This window comes from Moschus berezovskii, chromosome 8, assembly GCF_049115385.1.
Source record: "Moschus berezovskii isolate FMDL1 chromosome 8, NW_MosBer_1.0, whole genome shotgun sequence".
NCBI lineage: Eukaryota > Metazoa > Chordata > Mammalia > Artiodactyla > Moschidae > Moschus > Moschus berezovskii.
The window spans coordinates 60,415,075-60,431,010 of NC_142467.1; the positions used below are offsets into that span (position 1 = coordinate 60,415,075).

At 39.2% G+C, this 15,936-nt stretch overlaps 1 pseudogene across 1 annotated transcript in view; it reads left to right on the top strand.

The window, feature by feature from the left end:
* LOC129558508 (uncharacterized) overlaps positions 1 to 15,936 on the top strand; it is a 64,147-nt pseudogene that overhangs the window by 17,257 nt on the left and 30,954 nt on the right. Inside the window, exon 3 of the transcript XR_016038133.1 lies at positions 12,389 to 12,696. The product of XR_016038133.1 is annotated as an uncharacterized LOC129558508 (transcript). The remainder of the gene's footprint in view (positions 1 to 12,388; positions 12,697 to 15,936) is intronic.

Consider the following 15,936-nt stretch of genomic DNA (forward strand, 5'->3'; position numbering starts at 1 on the left):
AAAGATACATTTTTTCATAAAAATATGTAACTTGTGTTCACATTTATGAAATCAAATTACAGACTTTAAAAAATTTCTCAGTTTAGGGACTTTTCTGGTGGTTCAGTGGTTAAGACTCACACTTTAAATACAGGGAGCACAGGTTTGGTTTCTGGTCAGGGAACTAAGATACCACATGCTGCACAGTATGGCTAAAAAAAAAAAAATTCCTCAGTTTAAATTTCTGATACAGTAAACATTGATAGACAAAAATATCAGTAGACAAAGCCTACATATATAAACAAGAGTTCTTTGAGTCTGTAATAAATTTTCAGAATGTAAAGGGGTTCTGAGACCAAAAAGTTTCAGAGCTGCTACAGCACTGTAGTATAGCAGTTCCAGTGGAGGCAGAAGAGTGGAGTAGATGACCTGTGGAGACTCTGCTGGGTTTTCAGTCTTTTCCCAATCAGCCGTCACTCATCATTAGCCGAGCATGGGAATAAGAGGTCTGAACTGTGCTCTGCATATCTTTGATATCAGTCTGTGAAAGGGAAAAGGTACTTCTTTCCCTTCTTCTCCTCGTCTAAGTCTCCAGATGAGACTTATGGGTTGTGCTGGGTAAAGAGACTAGGAAAGGGCAGATGAGAGTGATGCACAGCCGTTAAGGAGTTTATTTAGAAACCCCAGAGTTAGCCAGTAAAGACAAACTGTCAGGGGCCACATCTGGTCCACTTGGGCTCAATAGCATGGACAGGAAGGAGCCTGGGACATCCCTAAAGCAGTAATACTTGGATCCCCTTCCTTCTGCTTTGGCCTATTTCTTAAAATGGCCTAAACCCTTCAATGAGCCTCCCTGGTAGCTCAGCTGGTAAAGAATCTGCTTGCAATGCAGGAGACCTGGGTTCGACCCCTGGGTTGGGAAGATCCCTTGGAGGAGGGCATGGCAACCCATTCCAGTATTCTTGCCTGGAGAATCCCCATGGACAGAGGAGACTGGTGGGCTATTGTTCACAGGGTTGCAAAGAGTCAGACACGACTGAGCAAGTAAGCACAGACCCTTCAATGGCCTTTAAGAATGAACAATTCTTCTAGACCATACTGCTGCTGCTGCTGCTAAGTCGCTTCAGTCGCGTCCGACTCTGTGCGACCCCATAGACGGCAGCCCACCAGGCTCCGCCATCCCTGGGATTCTCCAGGCAAGAACACTGGAGTGGGTTGCCATTTCCTTCTCCACTAGACCATACTACCACATAGTTAATTAAGTCAAAATGGAAAGAAATCAAACTTAAAGAGAAAAAAATGTAAACAAACATAATAGTAACTGCTGCTGCTGCTGCTACTGCTAAGTCACTTCAGTCGTGTCCAACTCTCTGCGACCCCATAGACGGCAGTCCACCAGGCTCCTCCATCCATGGGATTTTCCAGGCAAGAGTACTGGAGTGGGGTGCCATTGCCTTCTCCGAATAGTAACTGCTATGTTTCCTTATTTCTCCCCTTCTATCTCCACATTCTCCTAAGCTTCTCCTTTTCCTCCTACCATCCACCCTGCTCCTGGTCTGAGCCTTTTTTTCCTTAGGCCATTACTGATTCATTAGGGATATAGTCACTAGGATAGGGAATTTAAGCATAAGGCATTTTACCATGATTTGAGTCTCCTCTGTGCCATTAAGATAAGAGAAAGCCTTAAGTGAACAGTGCAAAGAAATAGAGGAAAACAATAGAATGGAAAAGACTAGAGATCTCTTCAAGAAAAAGAGATAGCAAGGGAACATTTCATGCAAAGATGGGCACAAAAAGGACAAAAATGGTATGGACCTAACAGAAGCAGAAGATATTAAGAAGAGGTGGCAAGAAAGAATTATACAGAAAAAAAAGACTTATACAGAATTGTACAAAAGAATTATACAGAAAAGATCTCAAAGGCCCAGATAACCACGATGGTGTGATCACTAACCTAGGGCCAGACATCCTGGAGTGTGAAGTTAAGTGGGCCTTAGGAAGCACTACTACAAAAAAGCTAGTGGAGGTGATGGAATTCCAGCTGAGCTATTTAAAAATCCTAAAAGATGATGCTGTTAAAGTGCTGCACTCAACATGTCAGCAAATTTGGAAAACCCAACGGTGGCCACAAGACTGGAAAAGGTCAGTTTTCATTCCAATCCAAAGGAATGAAAAACAATGCCAAAGAATGTTCAAACTACCATACAGTTGCACTCATTTCAGATGCTAGCAAGGTAATGCTCATAAATCCTTCAAGCTAAGCTTCAATAGTACATGAACCAAGAACTTCCAGATGTATAAACTGGATTTAGGAAAGGCCGGAGGAACCAGAGATCAAATTGCCAACATTCCTTGGATTAGAGAAAAAGCAGGAGAGTTCCAGAAAAACATCTACTTCTGCTTCATTGACTACTCTAAAGCCTTTGACTCTGGATTACAACTGTGGAAAATTTTTAAAGAGATGGGAATACCATACAACCTTACCTGCCTCCTGAGAAACCTTTATACAGGTCAAGAAGCAACAGTTAAACCAACATGAAACAACAGACTGGTTCAAAATTGGGAAAGGACTAAGTCAAGGCTGTATATTGTCTATAAGGCTATATATTGCTTATTTATGTCAATGCAGAGTACATCATGCATAATACTGGGCTGGATAAATCACAAGCTGGAATCAAGATTGCTGGGAGAAATATCAACAGCCTTAGATATGCAGATGATACCACTCTAAGGGCAGAAAATGAAGAACTAAAGAGCCTCTTGATGAGGGTGAAAGAGGAGAGTGAAAAAGCAGACTTGAAACTCAACATTTAAAAATCTAAGATCATGGTATCCAGTCTCATCACTTCATGGCAAATAGATGGGGACAAAGTGGAAACAGGGACAGATTTTATTATCTTGGGCTCCAGAATCACTGTGGATGGTGACTGCAGCCACAAAATTAAAAGACACTTGCTTCTTGGAAGAGAAACTATGACAAACCTCGACAGCATATTAAAAAGCAGAGATATCACTTTGCTGACAAAGATCCATATAGTCAAAGCTATGGTTTTTCCAGTAGTCATGTACGGATGTGAGAATTGCTTTTTAATTGTGGGGTTAGAGAACACTCTTGAGAGTCCCTTGGGAAAAGACCCTGATGCTGGGAAAGACTGAGGGCAGGGGGCGAAGGGGGCAACAGAGGATGAAATGGTTGGATAGCATCACCGACTCAATGGACATGAGTTTGGAGCAAACTCCTTTACTATCCAGTAGATAGTAAAGGACAGGGAAACCAGTTCATGGGGTGGCAAAGAGTCAGACATGACTTAGTGACTCAACAACAACAACTGTGCCATTTACTGGCTATGCGATCATGCAGGTCAATCTCCTCTGTACCCTCAGTTTCTGTATCTTTCAAATGGGATGATCTTCCAGCTCTGTGATCCTATAGTTATTAATGAACAGGAGATATGTCCAGGCTGGAGTTAAGGATTCTGAAATAAATATGTTGTCATTGAAAAGAGCAGAGGATCGAGAGAAGGAACATAGCTCTAGTTTGCATCACTACACATTATCCCCTTTGGACATGGATGTATTCATGGGAGATGAACAAACACAGGTTTCTGAAAACAACCTGCAGAAACCTCCCAAGGCTATGGTTCTTCCCTTGGGCTCACTTAACTAGTATGTTCCTAGAGTTGGGATTGGAGAATTCCCCAGTTCTTGCCCAGCAGTGGTAATTCCTTTGGTCTTGGAGACCCTAGAGGTTTTCAGCCTGCTTGTTGTGACTCTGCTAATTAGATACCAGGTTCTGGTCCCTACCATTCTTTTTATTTTTTAACACCTTTATTGAAATATAATTCACATACCACACGATTCATCCAAAGTGTATAATTCAGTGACTTTTTATTGTATTCACAGAGTTGCACAACCATCATATCTATTTCAGAACATTTTCATCACCCTTAAAAAGGAATCCTAAATCCATCAGCCATTATCTCTCAACATCCTAGGCTCCCAGTCCTAGGCAACCACTTGTATCCCTTTTGTCTTCATATATTTGCCTATTCTGGATAGTTCATATAAATGGAATCATACAACATGGTCCTTTGTAATTAACTTCTTTCATTTAGAATGATACTTTCAATGTTCATCAATGTTATAGTATGTATCAGTGCTTTGTTCACTGTATGGATATAATACATTTTGTTTATCTATTCATCAGTTTGAGTTGCTGGGTCATTTGGGTTGTTTCCACCTTTTGGCTACTGTGAATAACACTGCTGTGAACACTGATGTACAAGTGTCTATTTGAGTGCTTGGTTTCAATTCTTTTGGGTATATACCTAGGAGTAGAATTACTGGGTCATATGTTAATCCTGTATTTAACTTTCTGAGAAACACAAACTGTTTTCCAGAGCTGCTGTACCATTTTACATTCCCACCAACAATCTGTGAGGGTTCTAGTTTCTCCATATCCTTACCAATACTTATTATTGGTGGGCTGCCGTCTATGGGGTCGCACAGAGTCGGACACAACTGAAGTGACTTAGCAGCAGTAGCAGCAGCTAGTGGATATGAATGGTATTTCATTGTGGTTTTGATTTGCATTTCTCTGATGGCTAATGATGTTAAGCATCTTTTCATGTGCTTATAGGCCATTTATATGTCTAAATGTTTACTTATATTCCTTGTCCACTTTAAAAAATATTTATTTTTATTTTTTTGGCCATGCTGCACTGCATGCGGGATCTTAGTTCCCTGACTAGGGATCGAGTCCATGCCCCCTGCAGTAGAGTGTAGATGCTTAACCTCTGGACCACCAGGGAAGTTTCCCCCTTGTCCATTTTTAAGTCAGGTTATTTGTCTCTTTTATTATTATTTTGTAAGAGTTCTTAATAAATTATAGATAAAAGTCCCTTAAAAGATATATGATTGCAAATATTTCTCCCATTCTATGGGTTGTCTTTTCACTTTCTAGACAGTGTCATTTGGAGGACAGAAGTTTTAAATTTTGGTTATGCCTAATTAATTTTTTTATTTTGTTATTTGTGCTTTTGGTATCATATCTAAGAAACCATTTCCAAATCCAAGGTCATGAAAATTTATACCTATGTTTTCTTCTAAGATGTGATTTAGCTCTTACATTTAGGTTTTTGATCCATTTTTAATTAAATTTTGCATATGGTATGAGGGAGGGACCAACTTTATTCTTTTGCATGTAGATATCCAACTTTCCCAGTATCACTTGTTGAAAAGATCATTCTTTCACCATTAAATTGTCTTGGCACCCTTATCAAAAATTAATTAACCATAAGTGTGAGGGTTTGTTTCTGGACTATCAATTCTATATGTCCTTCCTTATGCCAGTATTGCATTGTCTTGATTACTGTAGCTTTGAATTAAGTTTTGAAATTGGAAAGTGTGAGTCCCCCAAAACAGTTCTTCATTTTCAAGATTGTTTTGGCAATTCTGAATTGGCCTCTCCTATGGCTTCCCTGTTGGCTCAGAGGTTAAAGCGTCTGCCTGCATCTGCCTGCAATGCGGGAGACCTGGGTTCGATCCCTGGGTCGGGAAGATCCCCTGGAGAAGGGAAAGGCAACCTACTCCATTACTCTTGCCTGGAGAACCCCAAGGAAGGTGGAGCCTGGTGGGCTACAATCCACAGGGTCACAAAGAGTCAGACACGACTGAGTGACTGAGAAAAGAAAAAAAATTCTTGCCCCAAGGGACAAGGTCTCACCAGCACTACTTCTTCCAAGGTATACGTTATACCTACAACCCTAATCCTCAGACACTCCAGCCTCATCTTGAAATTTTCTCTCCCTCACTCCTTCACTCTAGATATATGGGCCTTTTCTCAGTCTCTCAAACATTCTGAAGTTCTTCCTGCCTGAAGGCCTTTGCAGTGATATTCCCTTTGCCAAAAATGCTTCCTCTCTGTTCCCTCCTCCCTATTCTCAAGACTTCCTTTTTGTCATTTAGGTATCTGCTCAAATGTTAATCTAAGGTAGTCACTCACCCTCTTTATCACATTAGCTTGTATTGTATTTATCAGTGTCTGAAACAATCTTATGTATGTATCTTTACATATTTATTTTCTGTCTCACCATACTAAAATGAATACTTCACGAAAAAAAGAGATCTTGTCTTTTAATAGTGAATTCCAACACATAAACACTACCTGACATATGATAGATGTCTAATACATACATATTTGCTGAATGAATGAATTGATCACTCAAGACCTGCACAGCCGCTATACTTGGATACAGCACCAAAAAAAAAAAAGTAAGAAGCAGTGAACTTGTCCTCAAACCAGGATTAGTACTTTCTATGTATTTACCTCCCATTTAGTACCAGTCAACAATTCCTCCCTCCTTTTATTTGAAAGTTTCTGGGACTTCCCTCGTGGTCCAGTGGCCAATGTGGAGAATGCACATTTGATCCCTAGTCTGGGAAGATCCCACATGCCGAGGAGCAACTCAGCCCTTGTATCACAACTGCTGAAGCTCATGTACCTAGAGCCTGTGCTCTGCAACTAGAGAGAAGCTCCTGCTCGCTACATCCAGAGAAAACTAGCTCGCAGCAATGAAGGCCCAGTGCAAGCAGCCAAAAATAAATAAATAAATACATTTTTTAAAAGTTTCCCCCAAATCCTCCTTCTAACTCATGACTACATTTGAGAAGTAGATACAGACACATTCCTGCCTCTCCCAATAGCTGCTCTGAATGACTCTCAGAAAAAAATGACCAAAGATGTCTCTGATCATAGTATGTATGAATAAATGCACATTCAGGTTCATTTGCAAAGACAAAAATCTGGAGTAACGGGAAGCATGAGGCACAGGACAAGAGGACAGAAGAACACAGAACCAAGAAGATGAGAACCAGAACCTTAGGGAGAATCAGAAATTCAAGTAGACAAACAAGGAACCTGAAGTAGAGAATCCAGAAATTCACATTATAACAACCTTTGATTTTAATTCCCATGGAAATTTGAGAACCACTCTTCCATAGCTACAGACTGGAGAGAAGAGAACCTAGGTTACTGATATGGAGACATTTTCCCTGGGGCTTGGGAGGCTCTAATAACCCTCTATGCAGCACTAGGTCTTTCATCTAAAGAACTTAAAGAATGTTATAGGTATTAATTAACTCTTGTAGCACCCTAGAATCTAGGCTCTGGGCCCCACTTTACTGACAGAAAACTGTAGTCTGTGGGTTAAAGCCTGGAAAGGAATATCTCAGGCTCATATGGTCTGGTCTGAGCAAGGTTAAGGGCTCAGTTTGAAGCCAGCGTTGACCGCAAAATCTTTGCTCTGTCACAGTGGTTCCCAATCTAAAGACTGTAGAGCTCTTGGGAATTCCCTGGTGGTCCAGTGGGTAGGACCCCACGCTTCCACTTCAGGGTACACAGATTCGATCTCTGGTCGAGGAACTAAAATATTGCCCTGGCACAACCAAAGAAAAGACTACAGAGGTCCTAAATTCGTGTGTATGTTTACCACTCCTTGACTGCAGGCAGATGGTAATTCGACTGATTCTTTGTCACTCAGGTCTTACCTTAAGATCACCTCCTCAGAGAAGCCTTCCCTGAACATTCATCTTAAATAATGTCTTCTCCCCATCCTTATGATACTACCCTATTTGATTTTCTTCAGAGTATTTGCCGTTATCTGAGATGATCTTATTCATTGCTTTTTACTTCTCTCCTTCACTATAATGTAAATTCCATGAAATCAGAAACTTATGTGATAGGACACTGTGGATGTTCAGTAAGTGTTTGTTGAATATTTAAATAAGTCTTAGTGAAGATGTTTTCTGGGTGGTCCAGTGGCTAAGACTCCACACTCCCAATGCAAGAGGCCTGGGTTCAATCCCTAGTCAGGGAATTAGATCCTGCATGCCACAACTAAGACCTGGTGCAGCCAAATAAATAAAGACAAATATTAGGGGTTTTACATGGTGGTCCAGTGGTTAGGACTTTGCCTTCCAGTGCCAGGGGTGTGGGTTTGATCCCTGGTCAGGGAGCTAAGATCCATATGCCTCACAGCCAAAAAACCGAAACATAAAATTAAAGCAGTATTGTAACAAATTCAATAATGACTTAAAAAGAAATGTTAAAAAAATTTTTTTAAGCATTTAAATGAAGGTGTTTTCAATAATACATAGATGCTATTAAAATGAACAAAATATACAATTATCTAAAGTTTAAATAATACTTTTGGTACATATTCTTTCAATCAATAGACATTTGGACTATTCTTTATAACACTAAAATAAGGCATCAGAATTTCCATTTCTGGCATTGTGTGGATTAAAATTTCCGAACAACCTAAACACTAAATGCTAGGTTAAACAAATATAATGCTAGGTTAAATATACTTTTTAACTTTAAAATTCATAGATGAACTTGTACAAAAGTAAAGAGAATGATCACCAAATAAACACATCCCTGTGAAACTTTCTTGCTATAAGAATGATGCCATGTTCTTCTGGCTTTGCTTCCATGTCACCAGCCTCTCAGTCTTCTTCTTTCCCAGTTGCTCCTCAACCTCCTAACACTGGAATGTTCCAAAATTTGGTCCTTGGATCTCTTTTCTAAGTCCATTCCCTTGGCAATCTTACCTAGTCCATTTTAAATATATTTTATATACTAATAAACTTATAAATTTTTATCTGACTCAGACCTCCCCCACTGAACTTCAGATTTCCATGACCAGCTGCCTATTTGACATCTCTGCCTTTTTATCTAAAAAGCATCATACTTAAAATGCCCAAATATGAACTCAGTCAATGGCAATTCCATTCTTCCTGTTACTTACGTGAAAAACATTGCAGTCATCTTTGACTTCCATTTTTTTTTTCATATCCTAAATGAGCAGAGGGAGGAAAATGGAAAAGAAATAAAAGACAAGAAATCACAATCAATCCAAAATAAGACAAGAAAAGGGAAAAGAAACAGAAAAACAGAATAGAAAACCAACTATGTTAGTAATTACTCTAAATGTAAATGTACTTAGTTCTCTAACTAAAAAACGGATTGTCAAATTGAATTTAAAAAAACTATCTGGCTATGTGCTAGTTATAATAGATACACCTAAAATATCAAAACACAGAAAGAGTAAAATTCAAAGACTGTAAATGTACAATATAGGTAAATTCTAACCAAAAGAAAGCTGAATTAACTGTATTTCTAGAAGACAAAATAACTTTTAAGCAGAAAGCATTCTTAGTCATTACAAAATAGTAAACCAATTAACAAGGAAGATATAACAATTAACCAGGAAAATATAACAATTCTAAACTGGAAAGTGCCCAATACCACAGCTTTTAAAAAGATATAAAACCAAAACTTGACATATCTACAAGGCAATATTAATCAATTTATTATCAGAGTAAGTATATTAAAATACCTCCTCTAGTATTTGATAGTTCAAACAGACCCAAAAAGAAGTTATGAAATACATAGAACATTTTAAACAGCACCATTAGTAGGCTGTCCTAATAGAAATAGATAGTAATTGCTCCCAAAAATTGGAGCATAAACATTCTTTTTCAAGCACCTATGGAACCTTTCCAAAATTCAACCACACACATAAAGTTAGCCTAACAAATGTCTAAATGCAGTTAAGTTAGAAATCAGTTATAAAAAGATAAGGGGAAAAAAGTCATATGTTTGGAAACAATTTTTTTTTTTGGCTGAGCTGGGCTCTACAGTGCATAGGCTCAGGAGTTGTGGCTTGTTGGCCTTGTGGCTCGTGGGATCTTAGTTCTCCAACCAGGATTGAATCCACATCCCCTGCACTGGAAGGTAGATTTTTAACCACTGGACCACCAGGGAAGTCCCTAGAATTTTTTTTTTTTTTTGTATCTTCCATCTTGTATTTTCACCTCTATCATCCATTTTTGAAAGAATGACAAGAAAAGATTTCCACCCATTCAACAGATTGGCCTACTGTCCAAGCTTTATAAAAATGATTTCTGAAAAAGCTGAAGCACTTCAGCCAGTCCCTCAATGGCAACCATGTGACCCATTTGCCCTCAGTGGTGGAGCTTCCGACAGGGCAGGAAGAGCCTTGGGAACACACCTGACACTTGTCTTTTTCAGCACAGGCTGTTGCCAGCTGTGTCCTGGTGCTGGAGAGGGTCTTCATTTAACACATGTTTATGGAGGAAGGCAGAGTAAACTGAGAACAGTTACTAGAGCCATTAAGAGGCTAACTACATACCTTTAGAAAGAGTCTTCTGTATTATATCCAAACCCCCCACAAAGACATGGAGAAAATATATCTTAATCTCTGATAGGTATCTTAGCCAGCAGTGGATTTACTCTGACAGCACTGCGTCTAAGAATGCGTCTTAAAAGTAAGTTGCTTTGACTGGCATTTAAGACTTTCCTGTTTAATAAAAGATTTTTTATTTGTAAAGAAGAATTCTGAATACATATACATTATGAATGTCCACTGGAATTTCAATTGCCTACTTTACTAACTGTTATTTGGAAATTTTTTAAAATATATTTTTCAACAACTTGTGGGTCAAAGAGGAATTCATAGTAGAAATTAGAAAATACTTAAATAAATGGTAATGAAGATACTATATCAAAACTGGAGTGCAGCTAAAGTGGTACTATGAAGAAAATCAACTGCAGAAATAAAGTTCAAAATAATGAGCTAAGAAGTTAGAAAATTAACAGAATAAATCACAGAAAATAGGAGGAAATAACAAAGAGTAGAAATCAATGAAGTAAAAGGATTAATAGGGAAGATCAATAAAAACAGAAGTTAATTTGAAAAGACTGATAGACTTAACTAGCTAACTTCTGGCAAGAGTGACCAAGAACAAAAATAGAAAATGCAAATTATATTAAAAATTCAGAAATGTATAAATATTTACAAGAACAACAAAGGTTTTGATAACTTTATGCCAATATATATGAAAACTTAGATGAATAGATTCCTAGAAAAATACAATTCCACAAAACTGGCTAAAGAAGAAATGAAGAGCCTGAAAATCCTATAATCTGTAACATGAACCTAAAATTGTGCTAAAAAAGTATAATCTTTCCCAGAGATGAGGCCGTGGAGCTTATGATACAGCTAACCATCAGAAGCTGGGTTGGGGCATACTGTGATCTGCATTCCAAAAAACTGATCAAGTTAGGGATTTGTTTACTTCAAAAGTGCTGCCTATGTGATGAAAGGGAAAGTTAGGACTCTTCAATTTTAAAAACTGCATTTAAGAACTTAATACTTCATATTTTCTTTCACTTATGGATACAGATGTTTTAGTGCCTTTCATCACCATGAAAAAATTACACCACTGATTCAGGCTCCCATTTTTCTTTCTTTCTTTGGCTGCACTGGGCCTTAGTTTGGGCACTTGGGATCTTCAGTCTTTGTTGACAGCATTCTAACTCTTAGCTGCAGTATGTGGGATAGTGTTCCCTGACCCAGGATTGAATCCAAGTCCCCTGCACTGGGAGCCTGGAGTAGCCACTGGAACAACAGGGAAGTCCCCTCCAATTATTTAAATCCTTATTTGAGGTCATAAATTTATATTAATAGACTATGTATTATCTTTTTCATTGTGTACCTTCCCCCAAAAGTTACTCTCAACCAGTGTTGCAAACAGTGAAGCAGATTTCTTAAATCATTCTGGGAAAGCATGGCAAAAGAGACAGTAGTTTTCATTTTTGAGGGTTAAAAAATGAAGCAACGAGAAGCCCAAATTACCAAAATAATGCTGCTAAAACCCACCTTGAACCAATGGAAATAAGATAAAGATAATATTTTCAGTAATGAAAAAGGCTGTGTGCTTTGGATCCACAGTTTATTGTTTACAGGATGTTTGGATTGTCATGTTTTGGGGAAAAATTTTTAGGCTGTCAAATAATCCAATAAAAACCTTCATTTTGAGAATTCCCTGGTGATCCAGTAGTTAGGACTTGTCACCTCCACTGCTGGGGGGCCCAGGTTCAATCTCTGGTCAGGGAACAAAGGTCCCGCAAGCAGCAAGGCCAAAAAAGAAAAAAAAACAAGAACAAAAAAATCAAACTTCATTTTACCTTTGTTAATTATAAATTTAAGTTTAAGTTAGATTTTTTTTCCCATCCTAAAAATATAGTCTTTAATTAAAAAAAATCTTATAGCCATTAAAGAATTTGAATGAACTTAACTTTCCTCAAAGCAAGCACCAGGTCCAGATAGCTTCAGGAATGAATTCTTGGAGTCAAAAGAAAAAATGGATAATTGATTTTGGTGGAGACATACAATGGAGTGCTACACAGCAATGAAATGAGCAAACTACAGCTGCATATATCACATCAATGATTCTCAAAACAATGTTGAGTTAAAGAAGCAGCCAGAGAATTCATACTATGTGATTCCATTTATATAATATTCAAAACTTGGCAAAACAGGGCTTCCCTCGTGGTGCAGTGAATAGGAATCTACCTGCCAATGCAGGGGACTCAGGTTTGATCCCTGGTCCTGAAAGCTTCCACACGCAAAGAAGCAACTAAAGCCCATAACTGCTGAGCGCAAGAGCCACAACTATTGGAGCCTGAGTGGTGCAACTACTGAAGCCCATGCAGCTAAAGCCTTGCTCCCCAACAAGAAAAGCCACTGCAGTGAGAAGCACATGCACCTGCAAAAAGTAGCCCCTGCCCACTGCAACTGGAGAAAGACCAAGTACAGCAGTGAAGACCCAGCACAGTCAAAATAAATTGTAAGTAAATAATTTTTAAATAGGCAAAATAATAAATATATACGTATGCATAAATAAATGTTAAAACTATAAGGAAAAGCAAGAAAATAATTACCATAAGATTGAGATGTGTTTAATGGAATTGGGGTGCAATATGTGAGGTACATACAGAGGGATTTCTGAGGTACTAGGATGCAGGTCACGGAGAAGGCAATGGCACCCCACTCCAGTGCGCTTGCCTGGAAAATCCCATGGATGGAGGAGCCTGGTAGGCTGCAGTCCATGGGGTTGTGAAGAGTTGGACATGACTGAGTGACTTCACTTTCACTTTTCATTTTTACTTTTCACTTTCACGCATTGGAGAAGGAAATGGCAACCCACTCCAGTGTTCTTGCCTGGAGAATCCCGGGATGGCAGAGCCTGGTGGGCTGCCGTCTATGGGGTCGCACAGAGTTGGACATGACTGAAGTGACTTAGCAGCAGCAGGATGCAGGTCAAGAAGCAACTATAACTGGATATGGACTAACAGACTGGTTAAAAATTGCAAAAGAAGTACAACAAGGCTGTGTATTGTCAGTTCAATTCTGTTCAGTCACTCAGTTGTGTCCAACTCTTTGTGACCCCATGGACTGCACCATGCCAGGCTTCTTTGTCCATCACCAACTCCCAGAGCTAGATCAAACTCATGTCCATTGAGTTGGTGATAACATCCAACCATCTCATCCTTTGTCGTCCCTTTCTCCTCCTGCCTTCAATCTTTCCCAGCATCAGGGTCTTTTCAAATGCGTCAGTTTTCTGTAGCAGGTGGCCAAAGTATTGGAGTTTGAGCATCAGTCCTTCCAATGAGTATTCAGGACTGATTTTCTTTAGGATGGACTGGTTGGATCTCCTTGCTGTCCAAGGAACTCTCAAGAGTCTTCTTCAACACCATAGTTAAAAAGCATCAATTTTCAGCGCTCAGCTTCCTTTATAGTCCAACTCTCACTTCTATACATGACTACTAGAAAAACCATAGCTTTGATTAGATGGCCTTTGTCAACAGAGTAATATCTCTGCTTTTTAACATGCTGTCTAGGTTGGTCATAGCTTGTCTTCCAAGAAGCAAGCATCTTTTAATTTCATGGCTGCAGTCACCATCTGGAGTGATTTTGGAGCCCCCCAAAATTAAGTCTGTCACTGTTTCCACTGTTTCTCCATCTATTTGCCATGAAGTGATGGGACTGGATGCCATGATCTTTGTTTTCTGAATGTTGAGTTTTAAGCCAACTTTTTCACTCTCCTCTTTCACTTTCATCAGGAGGCTCTTTAGTTCTTCTCTTTCTGCCATAAGGGTGGTGTCATCTGCATATCTGAGGTTATTAATATTTCTCCTGGCAATCTTGGTTCCAGCTTGTGCTTCATCCAGCCCAGCATTTAGCATGATGTACTTCTACATTGATGTTAAATAAGCAGGGTGACAGTATACAGCCTTGATGTACTCCTTTCCTGATTTGGAACAAGTCTGTTGTTCCATGTCCAGTTCTAACTGTTGCTTCTTGACCAGCATATAGATTTCTCAGGAGGCAGGTTAGGTGCTCTGGTATTCTCATCTCTTGAAAAATTTTCCACAGTTTGTTGTGATCCACACAGTCAAAGGCTTTGGCATAGTCAATAAAGCAGAAGTAGATGTTTTTCTGGAACTCTCTTGCTTTTTTGATGATCCAACAGATGTTGGCAGTTTGGTTCCTCTGCTTATTCTAAATCCAGCTTGAATATCTGGAAGTTCATGGTTCACGTACTGTTAAAGCCTGACTTGGAAAATTTTGAGCATTACCTTGCTAACGTTTGAGATGAGGGCTATTGTGCAGTAGTTTGAGCATTCTTTGGCATTGCCTTTCTTTAGGATTGGAATGAAAACTGACCTTTTCCAGTCCCATGGCCACTGCTGAGTTTTCCAATTTTCCTGGCATATTGAGTGCAGCACTTTCACAGCATCATCTTTTAGAATTTGAAATAGCTCAACTGGAATTCCATCACCTCTACTAGCTCTGTTCGTAGTAATGCTTCCTAAGACCCACTTGACTTCACATTCCAGGATGTCTGGCTCTAGGTGAGTGATCACACCATTGTGGTTACCTGGGATCTTTTTTGTACAGTTCTTCTGTGTATTCTTACCACCTCTTCTTAACATCTTCTGCTTCTGTTAGGTCCATACCATTTCTGTCCTTTATTGAGCCCATCTTTGCATGAAATGTTCCCTTGGTAGCTCTAATTTTCTTGACGAGATCTCTAGTCCTTCCCATTCTATTGTTTTCCTCTATTTCTTTGCATTGATCATTTTAAAAGCTTTTCTCATCTCTCCTTGCTGTTCTTTGGAAGTCTGCATTCAAATGGGTATGCCTTTCCTTTTCTCCTTTGTCTTTTGCTTCTCTTCTTTTCTCAGCTATTTATAAGGCCTCCTCAGACAACCATTTTGCCTTCTTGCATTTCTTTTTCTTGGGGATGGTCTTGATCACTGCCTCCCCTATAGTGTCACGAACCTCCATCTATAGTTGTTCAGGTACTCTATTAGATCTAATCCTTTAAATCTATTTCTCACTTCCACTGTATAATCGTAAGGGATTTGATTTAGGTCATACCTGAATGGTCTAGTGGTTTTCCCTACTTTCTTCAATTTAAGTCTGAATTTGGCAATGAGGAGTTCATGATCTGAGCCACAGTCAGCTCCCAGTCTTGTTTTTTGCTGACTGTATAGAGCTTCTCCATCTTTGGCTACAAAGAATATAATCAATCTGATTTCAGTATTGACCATCTGATGATGTCCATGTGTAGAGTCTTCTCTTGTGCTGTTGGAAGAGGGTGTTTGCTATGACCAGTGCGTTCTCTTGGCAAAACTCTGTTAGCCTTTGACCTGTTTCATTTTGTACTCCAAGGCCAAATTTGTCTGTTACTCCAGGTATCTCTTGACTTCCTACTTTTGCATTCCAGTTCCCTATAATGAAAAGGACATCTTTTTTGGGTGTTAGTTCTAGAAGGTCTTGTAGGTCTTCATGGAACTGTTCAACTTCAGCTTCTTCAGCATTACTGGTCGGGGGTGACTGGTGTATTGTCACCCTGCTTATTTAACTTACATGTAGAGTATATAATTTGAAATGCTTGGCTGGATGAAGCACAAGCTGGAAGCATGACTATGGAAGAAATATCAACAACCTTAGATATGCAGATGATACCACTCTAATTGCAGAAAGTGAAGAGGAACTCAAAGAGCCTCTTGATGAGGGT